Here is a 12,361-nt window from a genome sequence, read left to right as displayed (position 1 = left end):
TTCATTATCCACATTGTAAAAATGCAGAAAGTAAACCTCATGAGTAGTAAAAACTCAGTTATGTTTTAATTTTTTTTCAGTTTTATCATTTTAGGTCCTGATCCTGCAATGAGATCCATGTGGATGGACACTTGTGCCCATAGGAGAGCTGCACTAACTTCTCATTGTAGGAGCAGAACCCTAAGATGTTTGTACCAAAGATAACGATGTTTTAAAATATGGGGTGAAATCCTGGCCCAGTGACTTAAGTGGGGCCAGAATTTCACCCATGATTGTTAACAGAAGTCTTCCCTTTAATAATGGAGACTACATCAAAAATAAAATTATTGTTCTATGTGCTTTAGAATTCAGCACAGGTGAACCTTAGGTGTGTTTATGTAATTGACTGCAAACTAAACAAATTTAAACTGCAGTTGTGTAACATTTTTGTTTAAATGACTGTTGTGGCATATCAGGTTCTTTGAGATATTATCTGTATTTTCAGTTCATTGTAAGTATTCCTTAAGATTGTTTTTGAGAATTTTAAAATATTTTGTTCTATTTAAATGTTTTATGTAGTTTTTGTAAAATTATTTGATATCAGAGGATGATTCATTAACTATATTTTCTGTTGCAGTTTGTTAATCAGTGATGTCCCAGAACTGACCACGTTCATCACAGTAAGTGTGCAACTGCAATTATCTTTCTTACAATGTTCTGAGAAGCATGAATCATATAGGGAACTGGGATAATATTGTTTACAGTTTGTCTTCTTTAGAGCTGATGGTTGTATAATCATCTGAACATAGGGCTAAATTCTGCTTATAGACCCTACATCAGCAAGGTACTTAATCATATCAATAGGGCTAAAAGTCTAAAGGGTTTAAAGGTAGGCATGTCCTTATTTACTTTGCTGAACAGGGTCCTTAATGTTGAGTAACTCCATTACACTGAAACTGAAAGAATTTGGCTCAGATAATTTTCCATTATCATTCAGACATACAATAAAATCTGAACCGCACAGTAGAATTCACTTCAACTATTCCTCGCACCTCTTACTTTGCATACAAAAATTATGGCCTCCTGTGATTTCCCACAAAGCTGTACACTGAGAGCTATTTTCAGGTTTTGTATTATTATGGTTCACTTGCTGTATTTGCTGTTCACAGAATTCATTAAATCACATTGGGTCTCATAGTCAGTAGTACAAATTAGCAATATTTTTTTTTATTATTTAATTCAAAAGACTAGCTGTGTTTGTTTGTTTTTGCTAAAGGCTTCTTATTTATTGAGATAGAGGATGTGGTGTTCTACCTGCCTAAAACTCAAGGGTCCAGTCTTGCTAACCATTACTTCTGTGACTTGGATCTAGATTTTTAAAGGTGCTTAAGCATTACTGTGGTCAGAATTGCAGTGCCCTAAGCCTTTGACTCCTAATTGCCCAAATTCTTTTTTGAAAATGAGACTTAGGCTCCTAAATCAGGTAGGAGTTGCAGTGTTGAGCACAGCACTGCCTAAATACCTCTAAAATCTGGGCCTTAATACTGTGATCATATTTCCCTATGCTAAATATGGAACACCTGGTAACATTACTTGTGTTCAAGTGAGTTCAATGGCAATCAATCGGAACTATGCAGTACAAACATTCAAATTAACATGAAGTTGACTGAGCCCCTGTTAAAAAGAAATGCTGTGTGGTTGGATTCTTTTTATTTACCTTCTCATCTTTAAGGCTTTAGTGTTCACACTGGGAGGGTTGACACACACACCCTTACCCTCCTCCTCACACATGGCGAGATGTGACACACACATACTCCTGTACACCTCTCTCACACAGGAAGGGGGCGGGGGGCAGGGTGACTGACCGACCTGACCCTCTCCGCCCTCCATACCTGGCTGGGCCCCCAGGACCGACCTGCCTCTCCTGGTGCCATGTCTTCCTGAGGCAAAACATGGGGAGGGGCATGCAGGGTCACATGCCCCAATCCCCAGATTTCTGCCAGGATTCACACCAGAATATGGCCAGCAGCAGCCTTTTAGCACTTTGCAGGAGGGAAGGAGCTGCGTGCGGGGGCATGAAGGGGTTAAGCCCTAAGGATTCATTGTGCACCAGGGCCCAGGGAACCTGACTGCAGGGCTTCAGTGACCCAGTCAGAGGTGGCTCAGCAGGACAGGGTGCCTAGGGGATGGAGCAGCTCCAGGCTCCCTGAGGAAGGACCCTGGAGGGGGGAGAGGGGGTGAAGAGGCTGCTGTGGAGTCTGCAAGTTCACAGTGTGAACAGACTGGCAATAGCTCCCCTCCCGCCTGCCACTCCAGCACTTAGCTGAGGGGTGAAGAGGCTTCCCCGTGCCAGCACTGAGCCGGGCTTTGGCACATGCAGTGCTCAGCTCCTCCTGGCCAGCACTCCGGGCCAGAGAGTCTTGGGCTTTCGCAGGGCGCCAGCCCAGCCAGAGGCAGTACAGGAAGGAAGGAGCCTGGTGGCCAGGCTGTTAGTGAGCTGAGCACTCCGACTCGGGGCTGGTTCTCCCCATAGCACTGGAAATGGGACGCGCCCCGCCCGGGGGAGTATGGTGGAGCAGTGGAGTTTGCGGAATGGGGGTGGGAAAAGCACGGAGAGGACAGTTGGAGGGGACGCTTGTAAAGTGCCAACTGGTGGGCAGCAGAGGTGACACGTAACCGGCTGCCGCCTGGCACCTGCCTGCACTCACCAACCACCACAGCTTGCAGCGCACAGCCAGCACTGGCTGGAAATGGGATGGGGGGGTGGGGCCCTGCTGGCCAAGAGTCAGCATGCAGTGGGGGCTGTGCTGATGGACCAGCAAGGGGAGCAGCCTGCCCCGCAAGCTGTATCATCACCCTGCCACCAGCCCTGCACCCCCACCTCCATGTCAGCCCCTGGAACCCCCTCCCCACTCACCAGTGGTGGGCTGGTGGCTCACAAGCAGGGATCCAGCCAGCAGCAGGACCTGCCAGTACTGTACAGACAGAAAATACTGGACAATTTGCCCGTTTTTAAGAAAAAGTCAGGACACCTGCAAGAGGGCTTAAATACAGGACTGTCCCTTCAAAAACGGGACATCAGGTCACCCTAGGCCTTAGTAGTCCTCACTAATACAAGTAATTTCATTGACTTCAGTGGAAATACTCACCTTCATAAGAACTACTCATATTGTTATCTTGGAGGATGAGGTGGTAACTTGTACATATTTTTAAAAATAGAGACTAAAACATTGTTAGCCTGTACTAGCAACGTCCCAGTGAATGGTGGCCTTACCATACATAAGTCTGAATTATAATGTACATTTATATTGTATTACAGTATTTTATTATTTTTTCAATTGTTTTATGGTGGTTTTGATGTGTTATTCAGTACAGACAGAGGCTATTTCAAATATAGTAAGACATCCAAGTCATATTTTAGCTGCTAAATCAATTTTAATAACTTTGAATAATGAACACTGATAGAACAATGGTGTGATTACACAGGTTGTGATATTTTGTAGCTTACTGGTCATATGTTTTCCTGTATTAATATAGTAAGTTTATTGGAATATTCCTAATAGGAAGTCAAGTATTTTGCACTCAGTTGAGCTCCGTCTATTTTAAGGATACCCTGAGCATACTTTTTAAAACTGCTTACATCTTACTTTAATCGTTTACTACTAGACTAAATAATTATTGTGCATTGAAATAGAATGGGAGAATAAGCAAAGTCAGTTTGTCTATAGATAGTTTCAAACAGTTTTTTATCTTCACTTCCTACCTGTCAGGAGCGGAGAATTACTTTCAGACAGAGATTTGAAATGACTTTATAATTTAATTTTAGTACCCTTCAGATTAGCCATCAGTTCATTTTCTGTCTCCAGTACGTGAAGATAAAGACAGACATTTATTCTGTACAGAAATATTTTAACTCGGTGTGTGTCAAACGATATTATGTTGACTAACAAGAACCTCTCTTAGTGCCCAGACTGAATATTTTACGACATAGAGCAATCTTGTGTTTCACTGGTGACCTTCATGCCTACGTCCCAGAGGTGCTCTACAATCAGTGATGTTAAAATTAGCACTGGTAAGACAAAAAAAATTGCTAAAACAATCATTTTAAGAATGCTGACTAATAGAAATATTTTTAATGTTAGATTTTAAAGTCACAGTAGTTGAGAGCATTTTCTTTATTATTAAACTGGTAATGTGTTCCAAAGCAGAAAATGAAACTCTGAAAGGCTATACATGTCTTCAAACCATATTTAGGAATGGTAAGACCACCAGTAGGGAGGGAGATAAGATAACCTACTATATGTAAGTAAGTGGGAAGCAGCAATCTGAAACCATTGCAAAACATATAAAACTGGGCATGTCAGCAAGCATGGTTGCAATAATAAATTCAGACATAAGGAAGGAGGAAGATTGGGTCTAGTTTCCAGTAAGAAAATATAGTTTTACGGCAGGCAGCAGACATTACAAAACTTACTAGAATACAGGAGGGCAATGCCCCTGCTACTTAAAGGTTTAATGGTTTTGACAAAAGAACTCCTTTCTTGAACAGGCTTTCAATTAAAGCTTACAACTTTTTCCCTAGGAAATGTTTGGAACTGCTAGTAACTCGAGATGAAGAATCTCAAGTGAAAGACCATAACTTCTCCCCCTCTCTTTTCCTATGCTCTCTTTCCTCAGGTAGAGGGAACTTCAGTTATGGACCCTCACAAAATTGCCTGTCTTTCAGCTGCTCAGAGTTGCTGTGCCTGCTGATTTGTGGGGCCTATAAATGTCAGAGCTAAGCTCAGCTTTCATTTGAAGAAAAAGGGTTTCTAGCCTTTTTCCTTACAAAGATAGTCTTGAAAATAATAAAACCATGACTTGGGTTGAAAATTTGTCTCTGACTTCCATGACTCAAGAGTTATTTGTGATCCTGTGCTTCTCCATCTTGGGAGTCGCTTACCCCTAGACCAGTTTGTGGCTATGAGGAGCAGTGTCACCCAAGCTTTCTGCTCATGCTTTGCAGCAGATTGTCTGCTGCTGAGCTGTTGTTCTGTTGAGCAGACACTTGGACCGCTTGCCACAAGAAGATGCTACTCAGTAGCATGACACTCAAATGGTTAAGATTACAGACATAAATCTCTCTCCTATTAAGTATACACTTGGATGAGAACAGAAAAGTGTTTTTAAGTGCTTGCACATGTCCATTCCACTGTAGGTGTGTGTGCTTGTCATGAGCACAGCCACCAGAAAATTTTCCCCCAGTGGTATCCATTGGGTCGGCTCTGGAGTCGTGTGCTCACAACACTGGTATAAAGGGTCCTGCTGACCCACAGCCCTCTCAGTTCCTTCTTCCTGCCCATGACAGTTGCTGGAACTACTTGGTCCTTACAATCTGGAAGTATATCCTCAGTGAACTTTTTATTATCTATAGTTACCTCTTGTTCATAGTAGTTAAGTTTTTGTTAATAGATAGGTTACCGGAACTCCACTTAGCGGAGTTAGGCTCTGCCTTGTTCTGGGGCATGCCTTGGTTTCCAGGCTTTAAGTGCCTTGGTCTTCAGTGCCTTGTGCCACAAGCCTATGGCTGTGAGCAACCCCCATTCCAGCTGCCTTAAGTGCCTGGGGGGAAACTCACATGTGGGAGCACTGTAAGATCTGTAAGGACACCAGACTGAAATTTATTCTCATGGAGGGAGCACTAAGATGTCCCTTGGAACTGGGTCACTTGGACTTGACACAGAGCACTTCAGCCTCAGTAAGGACTGCTCTGGTTGCTGTTTGAGACCTTTGGTGCCATTCCTCAGTACCGGTGATGAAGAGAGATGCTCACTCCACCTTTCAAGAGCCTTGGCACTGGAGAGGGTGGACGATGCTGAAGGAAAAACTCTCCAGTGAGAGAACCTCTGCATCGTTTGCCGTCCCTGGTGCCGAGGAAGAAACAGAAGAAGACTGATGGAGGACGATCCCCAACCCTGACATTGATGGGGCATGGAGAGACCAGTAGAGTGCAACTAGGGTCGGGCCACTTCGTAGCTCCAACCACCTGTGTGGCATTTTGCTGACTCTAGCCCCAAAGCGGGTACCACTGAGTCCAGCACGGATGGACTTGCTAACACAGGAGAACCACCAGAGTTCCAGTGCCTTGGTGGTACTGTCTATGCTTCAGGCATTCACTGCAGCGAGAGACTTACTCTCACTGCTGGTACTGGCATCTCCAGCTATGTAGGAGCAGACACTAGTGGCACCAACAGGAAGGACCTCTGCAGCACCTAGGCCCTAGGTGCCTTCCAAAGGGAAACCAGTCATGGTGGCTGAACTCCGATTGCCTTCCTCTCTGCGCTAGTTGCTGACACTGGTCAGCACTGCTCCTCCCAGGTCTCCAGGAATGGAGTCTTTGGAGTCGGACTCGGAGTCAGAATCATATGCTTCTTGCAGGAACCAGCACAGTCAACCCAGTGGGCGCTATCCTGCCATGGACCTGGGCCAACGCAATCCACCCATGGTGTGGCCCCCGGGGCAATGGCCAATCCCAGAACAGTGGCCCTTCTGGAACTCCTGGGCTTTCCCATCAATGCAGGGTCCCCAGTCCAGACGATGATACTCCGTGGCATCGGAGTCCAGAGCTGTACCACAGCTTCACTCAGAGCCAGATCCAAGGTCTGGTACCGAGGCAGGCACAGAATACCAAGAACCAGCACCTCAGGACCTATCCGGTGCTGAGGGTGAAGAACAGTGCTCCCTACTGGTGCAGGCTTCCTTATTCTCTTCTCCTGATGAGGCAGTGACAGGAACAGATATAGTGCCCTCTCAGGATGACTATAGGACTCATCAGCAGCTCCTTAAGAGAGTGGCCCAAAACCTGGGTATTCAGGTAGAGGAGGTCAGGGAGTCCTTCCATGCGTTGGTGGACATTCTAACGTCACTGGAGCCATCAAGTGTGGTGTTGTCCCTTAGGAGGCCTTTATGGACCCTATTAAGGCATTGTGGCAGACTGCAGCATCCCTTCAGCTGATGGCAAAGAAGACTGAAAAGGAATACTTTGGCCAGGCTAAGGGTTATGAATTCTTATATATACGTACCCCACCAGGTTGTCTGGTTGTGTCAGAAGCTGATGAACAGGAGTGACGGGGCTACAAGGGCCAACTCCTAAGATCAAGGATGCCAAAAAATTAGACCATTTTGGCAGATAGGCCTATTCAACAGGGGGCCTTCAGCTCAGGATCATGAACCAGCAAGTGCTCTCCAGCAGATACATTTCAGCATGGAGTCCCAGGAATTAAAATTGTAAGGAGTTGTTACTCCAGGAGTCCAGATGAGAGTTTGCATCTGTTTTTTAAAAAGGTAAGTCTGTGGCGAAGGCGTCCCTTCAAGCAACCTTGGATGCGGCTGACTCTACAGCCTGATCGATGACATCAGTGGTGGTGATGCCAGAAGCTCATGGCTTCCATGCTTGGGCCTGACGCATGAGGTCCAACTAGGGTGACCAGATGATACGGACAAAATATCGGGACACATGGGGGAAGCAAAAAAAAAAAAAAGCGGCTGGAGCAGAGTTGCTGAAGCAAAAAAACCAAAACAACAACCCTCCCCCCCCAAACCGGAGTGGCCAAAGCCGCAATATCGGGACAAATGGTGTCCTGACCGTGCATCGCTCGGAATGTGGGACGAACTAAAAATCGGGACAGTCCTGATTTTATCGGGATGTCTGGTCACCCTAAGTCCAACAGACTTTGCAGGACCTTCCTTTTGAGGGCATGCTGCTCTTTTCTGAGCAGATGGACTATAAGCTGCACAGCCTGAAGGACTCCAGGGCTACTGGAAGTCCTTAGGACTTTATACATAGGCGCCCATGAGAAAACATTATAAGCCTCAGCTGGCCTCTTGATTCTTCCCACCACCTGCCCAGCAGGACTCTCACAGGGAGTGGAGCTGGGGCTTTAGGAGAAGACCTCTGCCCCAGTCCTTGTCTGCATCGATGCCTGCTCCCCCCAGGCATTCTGGTGAGTCCAAGCAGGCCTTTTGATGGGACACTCGGGAGCGATATACCAAGACAGAACTTAGATCCAACCTCCCCAGTATTTGTGGACCATTTATCCCATTTCTATCAGATGTGGGTCCATATTACAATAGACTGCTGGGTGCTAAGCATGATAGCAGTGGGATATACCCTTTAATTCAGTTCTTCCCACCTCCCTCCTCGTTTCTCTTCAGGGATCCTTCTCATGAGCAACTTCTGGCCCAAGAAGTGCAGTTGCTCCTAAGGGTGGGAGCTGTGGAAGAGGTTCCACCAGAGTTCAGGGGCCGAGGGTTCTACTCCTGATATTTCCTAATCCTGAAAGCCAGTGGCAGTCTCAGACTGATTCTGGACCTGCGGAAGCTTAATGGATACATAAAGAAGCTGAAGTTCTGCCTGGTCTCCTTGGCTTCCATCATCCCCCTCCCTGGATCCAGGGGACTGGTATGCTGCCCTCGGTTTGAAGGATGCATACATCCATATCTCGATTTTTTTTAAGGACACAGAAGGTTCTCAGATTCATTGTGATCCACATGCACTATCAGTTTGCGGTTCTCCCTTTCAGCCTCTCTGCGGCCCCCTAGTGTTCATAAAGTGCATGACAATCATTGCAGCCTTCCTGAGGAGACAACGGGTTCAGGTCCATCCTTACCTTGACAACTGGCTGGTCAGAGGTTGGACCGAGGTCCAGGTGAAGTCTGATATAAAGTTAAACCAGTCAAAATTCCAGGACTTAGACTTCTGCGTATTTATCAGCAGACCTACCTTCTCCCCAGTTCAAAGGATAGAGTTTATCATTGTGATCTTCAACTCTGTCCAGGCCAGAGCCTTGCTCCCCAAAGCATGGTTACAAGTAATAGTGGTGCTTATAGAGAGCCTCAGAGATCACCCCATCATGACAGCAAGGAACTACTTGAAGCTCCTGGGCCACATGGCATCATGCACCTGTTGCAGCATGTGAGATGTCGACTCAGATCTCTTCAGGTGTGGCTGGCATCCGTATACTCACCAAACCAACATCATTTGGACATAGTCATCACAGGTCCACCATTGGTGATTGTCTCCCTCAATGGTGGTTAGACTCATTGGTGGTGTGCATGGGAGTCCTATTCTCAGGATTCCAAACATCATTGTGTCTCCTTATGGACACTTCAGTGATAGGCTGGGGTGCTCACTTAGGTTCCCTCAGAAGCCAGGGTCTCTGGTCTCCGGAAGAGCTCTTGCTGCACATCAACATTAAGGACCTCATGGCGTGGACAAGAACATGTCTGTTGTCACAGACAACATGACAGCAGTGTTTTATATCAACAGGCCAGGAGGGGTGCTCTCCTCTCACCTGTGAGAGGAAGCACTTTGCTTACGGGAGTTCTGCAAAGCTCACTCAGTCCACCTTGAGGCCCGTTATCTGCAGGGATCGCAGAATGAGCTAGCGGATCACCTCAGGAGATCCTTCTCCAATGAACCTCAAGTGGTCCATTCATCTAGATGTCTTGAACACCATTTTCCAGAGGTGGGGATCTCCACAGATCTGTTCATGACGAAGCACAACAAGAACTGTCTTGAATTCTGCTCACTCCTGGGTCACAGCCCCAGATCTCTCGCAAAAGCCTTCTTCCTCCCTTGAGTAGGTCATATCTTCTACGCATTTCCTCCCATTCCTCTGATACACAAGGTCTTGCAGAGTGCAAGTCATCCTGATAGCCCCTGCCTGGCCCCGCCATCACTGGTTCGCCACTTTCCTTGACCTCTCGGACGCCAGTCCTTCTACCTTTTGTATCCATACCTGATCTCTCAGGGCGATGGCTGCCTGCATCACCCAAACCTTGAATCCCTTCATCTGACAGTCTGGAAGCTAGCATGCTTAGAGCAGGTCCACAAGGAAGCCATCCACCAGAGCTACGTAACTGGCAAAGTGGAAGAAGTTCTTGATCTCGTTTACTCAGAAGGGTGTCTCGCCTATGCAGTCATCAATACCATTCATTTCTGGACTACTTATTACACCTGAAGCAACAAGGTCTAACCCTGTCATCTGTTAGGGTCCATCTGGCCTCAACTTCAGCTTTTCACCCATGGGTGAAGCAAACAGCATCTGTAATCAGTTTCTTAAGGGCCTTGAGAGATTATACCTCCAGGTATGTCAACCAGTCCCTCATTGGAACCTCAATCTGGTATTATCAAAACTGACAGGACCCCTATTTGAGCTGCTGGCAATGTACTCTCTGCTCTACCTGTCCTGGAAGTGACCTATCTAGTGACCATTATTTCTTCCAGAAGGGTTTCAGAGATCCAGGCCCTCACTTCAGAACCACTATACACAGTATTCTTCAAGGACAAGGCCCAATTGCATCCTCATCCAGCTTGCCTTCCAAAGGTGGTTTCACAGTTCCATAGTAACCAGGATATCTTCCTGCTGGTCTTTTATCTGAAACCACATGCCAACAGGGAAGAGCAGAGGTTTCGCTCACTAGATGTCAGACGTGCACTGGCCTCCTACATAGAAAGGACTAAGATGTTTGGGAAAATTACTCAACTATTCATAGCTGTTGCAGACAGGATAAAAGATCTTCCTATCTCAGCCCAGAGAATTTCATCATGGATCACACCCTGAGTCTGCACATGCTACGACCTGGCAAAGGTTCCTGCCCTGACAGCACATTCCACAAAGGCCCAAGCATCTTCGACGGCATTCATAGCACAAGCTCCTGTCCAGGACATTTGTAGAGTGGCAGTGTGGTCCTTAGTTCACACATTCGCGTCTCATTATGCCACCACCCAACAGGCTACAGTTAATGCTGGATTTGGCAGAGTGGTGTTGCAATCAGCGTATCGATAAACTCTGACCCCTCCGCCTGCACAACTGCTTAGGAGTCACCTACATTGGAGTAGATGTGTGCAAGCACTCAAAGAAGAAAAAACAGTTACTAACCTTTCTGTTACTGTTGTTTGAGATGTGTTGCACATGACCATTCCAAGACCCTCCATCCTACCTATCTGTCTGAGTTGGCTGGCAAAAGGGAGCTGAGGGGACCGGTGGTCTGCAGGATCCTTTATACCGGAACTGTGAGTGTGCGACTCCAGGGGGCACCAGAGTCAACCTGATAGATACCACTGAGGGAAAATTTTCCCGTGGCTGAGCACGCACACCTACATTGGAATTGATATGTGCAACACATCTCGAATAACAGTTACAGAAAGGTTAGTAACTGTTTTTATAGGTTTGTGGCTTTGAGCAATTTTCTCTTCAGCACTGAAAAGAAATCCATGAGAAAATAGCCAGAGGAGGCTTGCTTGTGCTCAGTGGGGGTCTCTAGCTACAAGGTTATCTTGAATGCTGGTCATGTGCTAACTCGTTGTACCTGTTTATTCTGCATATATAGTTATGATCACCATGGAATTCTTGGATTGCTTGGTAAAGAAAGAAAATAATTAAATCTAGGGAACAACATACTATAAGTCAGGAGTTGCATTCTTGTAGGCACAACCTTTTCTTATGAAACTCACATTTACTCTGCTACAATGTAGCAAGAAGAACACCACCCAAGAAAAATGACAGACAGTAAAACCTTACTCCCATCTCAGTCCTGCCAAATCAGGACACTTTTGGAGTAAAAGGGAATTTAGGTTCATGTAAGAGATCATCCCAACCTGCACCTGGTGAAAGCAGGTACTCCTTGCATCTCTTACCATCTTTACCCAGGACTCATTCTCATGTACTCAAGCTGCAGAGGAAAGGCCACTTGAGAGCTTCTAACTATGCATACTAGTCCCAGATCAGAAATAATAAGGATTGACCCGGTTCCTGAATGCCTGTACAGGTCTGTCTTTTGACAAATAACTACTTTCTGTAATGTTCTCAAGCTATTATATTGAGAACTATACAACCCCCAAAATCTACTTAAGGAGCCCTCAGAAAGGCAGTGTAAACTGTTGCCCACTTCCAAACTGCAGATCCAATTAGTCCAGTGCCAGAAAAGTAGGAAACCTACTCAGGATATTTTGTAGCACCCAAATGAAAAAGAAAAAATTTCCTTAGTTCTGTCTTCAGGCACCACCAGTGTACAAACTCTTTGAAAAGAAGGAACCCTTTGTGATTGCCTTGCCAGAATCCTTAGCAGAGTTCAGCTGGATAAACTGGAGAGCACATACAAAATACAAACCGGTGCTGGGCTGCTGCTGGCGCAGACCAGAAACAAAGACAACATAAATTTGTTAGAAACAGGGGAAGTCTTTTAACATTCAAAAGACAATTGAGTATGTGTGCTAGCTCATCCACTTTAACGTACCTGAACAAGGAACAAGTGGCTCCTAAGGGACAATTTTTCCCCTTTGCTTTCCTGGGAAGAATTTAGGCTGCTCTGTTGAGAGCTCTACGCATCCTCTGTTCTA

At 45.9% G+C, this 12,361-nt stretch overlaps 1 protein-coding gene across 2 annotated transcripts in view; it reads left to right on the top strand.

Moving 5' to 3' along the window:
• The window catches only part of BAZ2B (bromodomain adjacent to zinc finger domain 2B), a 255,923-nt gene that overhangs the window by 36,933 nt on the left and 206,629 nt on the right, over positions 1–12,361 (top strand). For both annotated transcript variants that reach the window (XM_077829691.1, XM_077829690.1), the window contains exon 2: positions 617–659. The gene's annotated coding sequence lies outside the window, so the exon portion shown is untranslated. The remainder of the gene's footprint in view (positions 1–616; positions 660–12,361) is intronic.

The sequence above is a fragment of the Eretmochelys imbricata genome, chromosome 11, assembly GCF_965152235.1.
Source record: "Eretmochelys imbricata isolate rEreImb1 chromosome 11, rEreImb1.hap1, whole genome shotgun sequence".
In the NCBI taxonomy this organism is placed as follows: domain Eukaryota; kingdom Metazoa; phylum Chordata; order Testudines; family Cheloniidae; genus Eretmochelys; species Eretmochelys imbricata.
The sequence above is the reverse complement of the archived record's forward strand: the minus strand, read 5'-3'. Positions and strand labels throughout refer to the sequence as shown.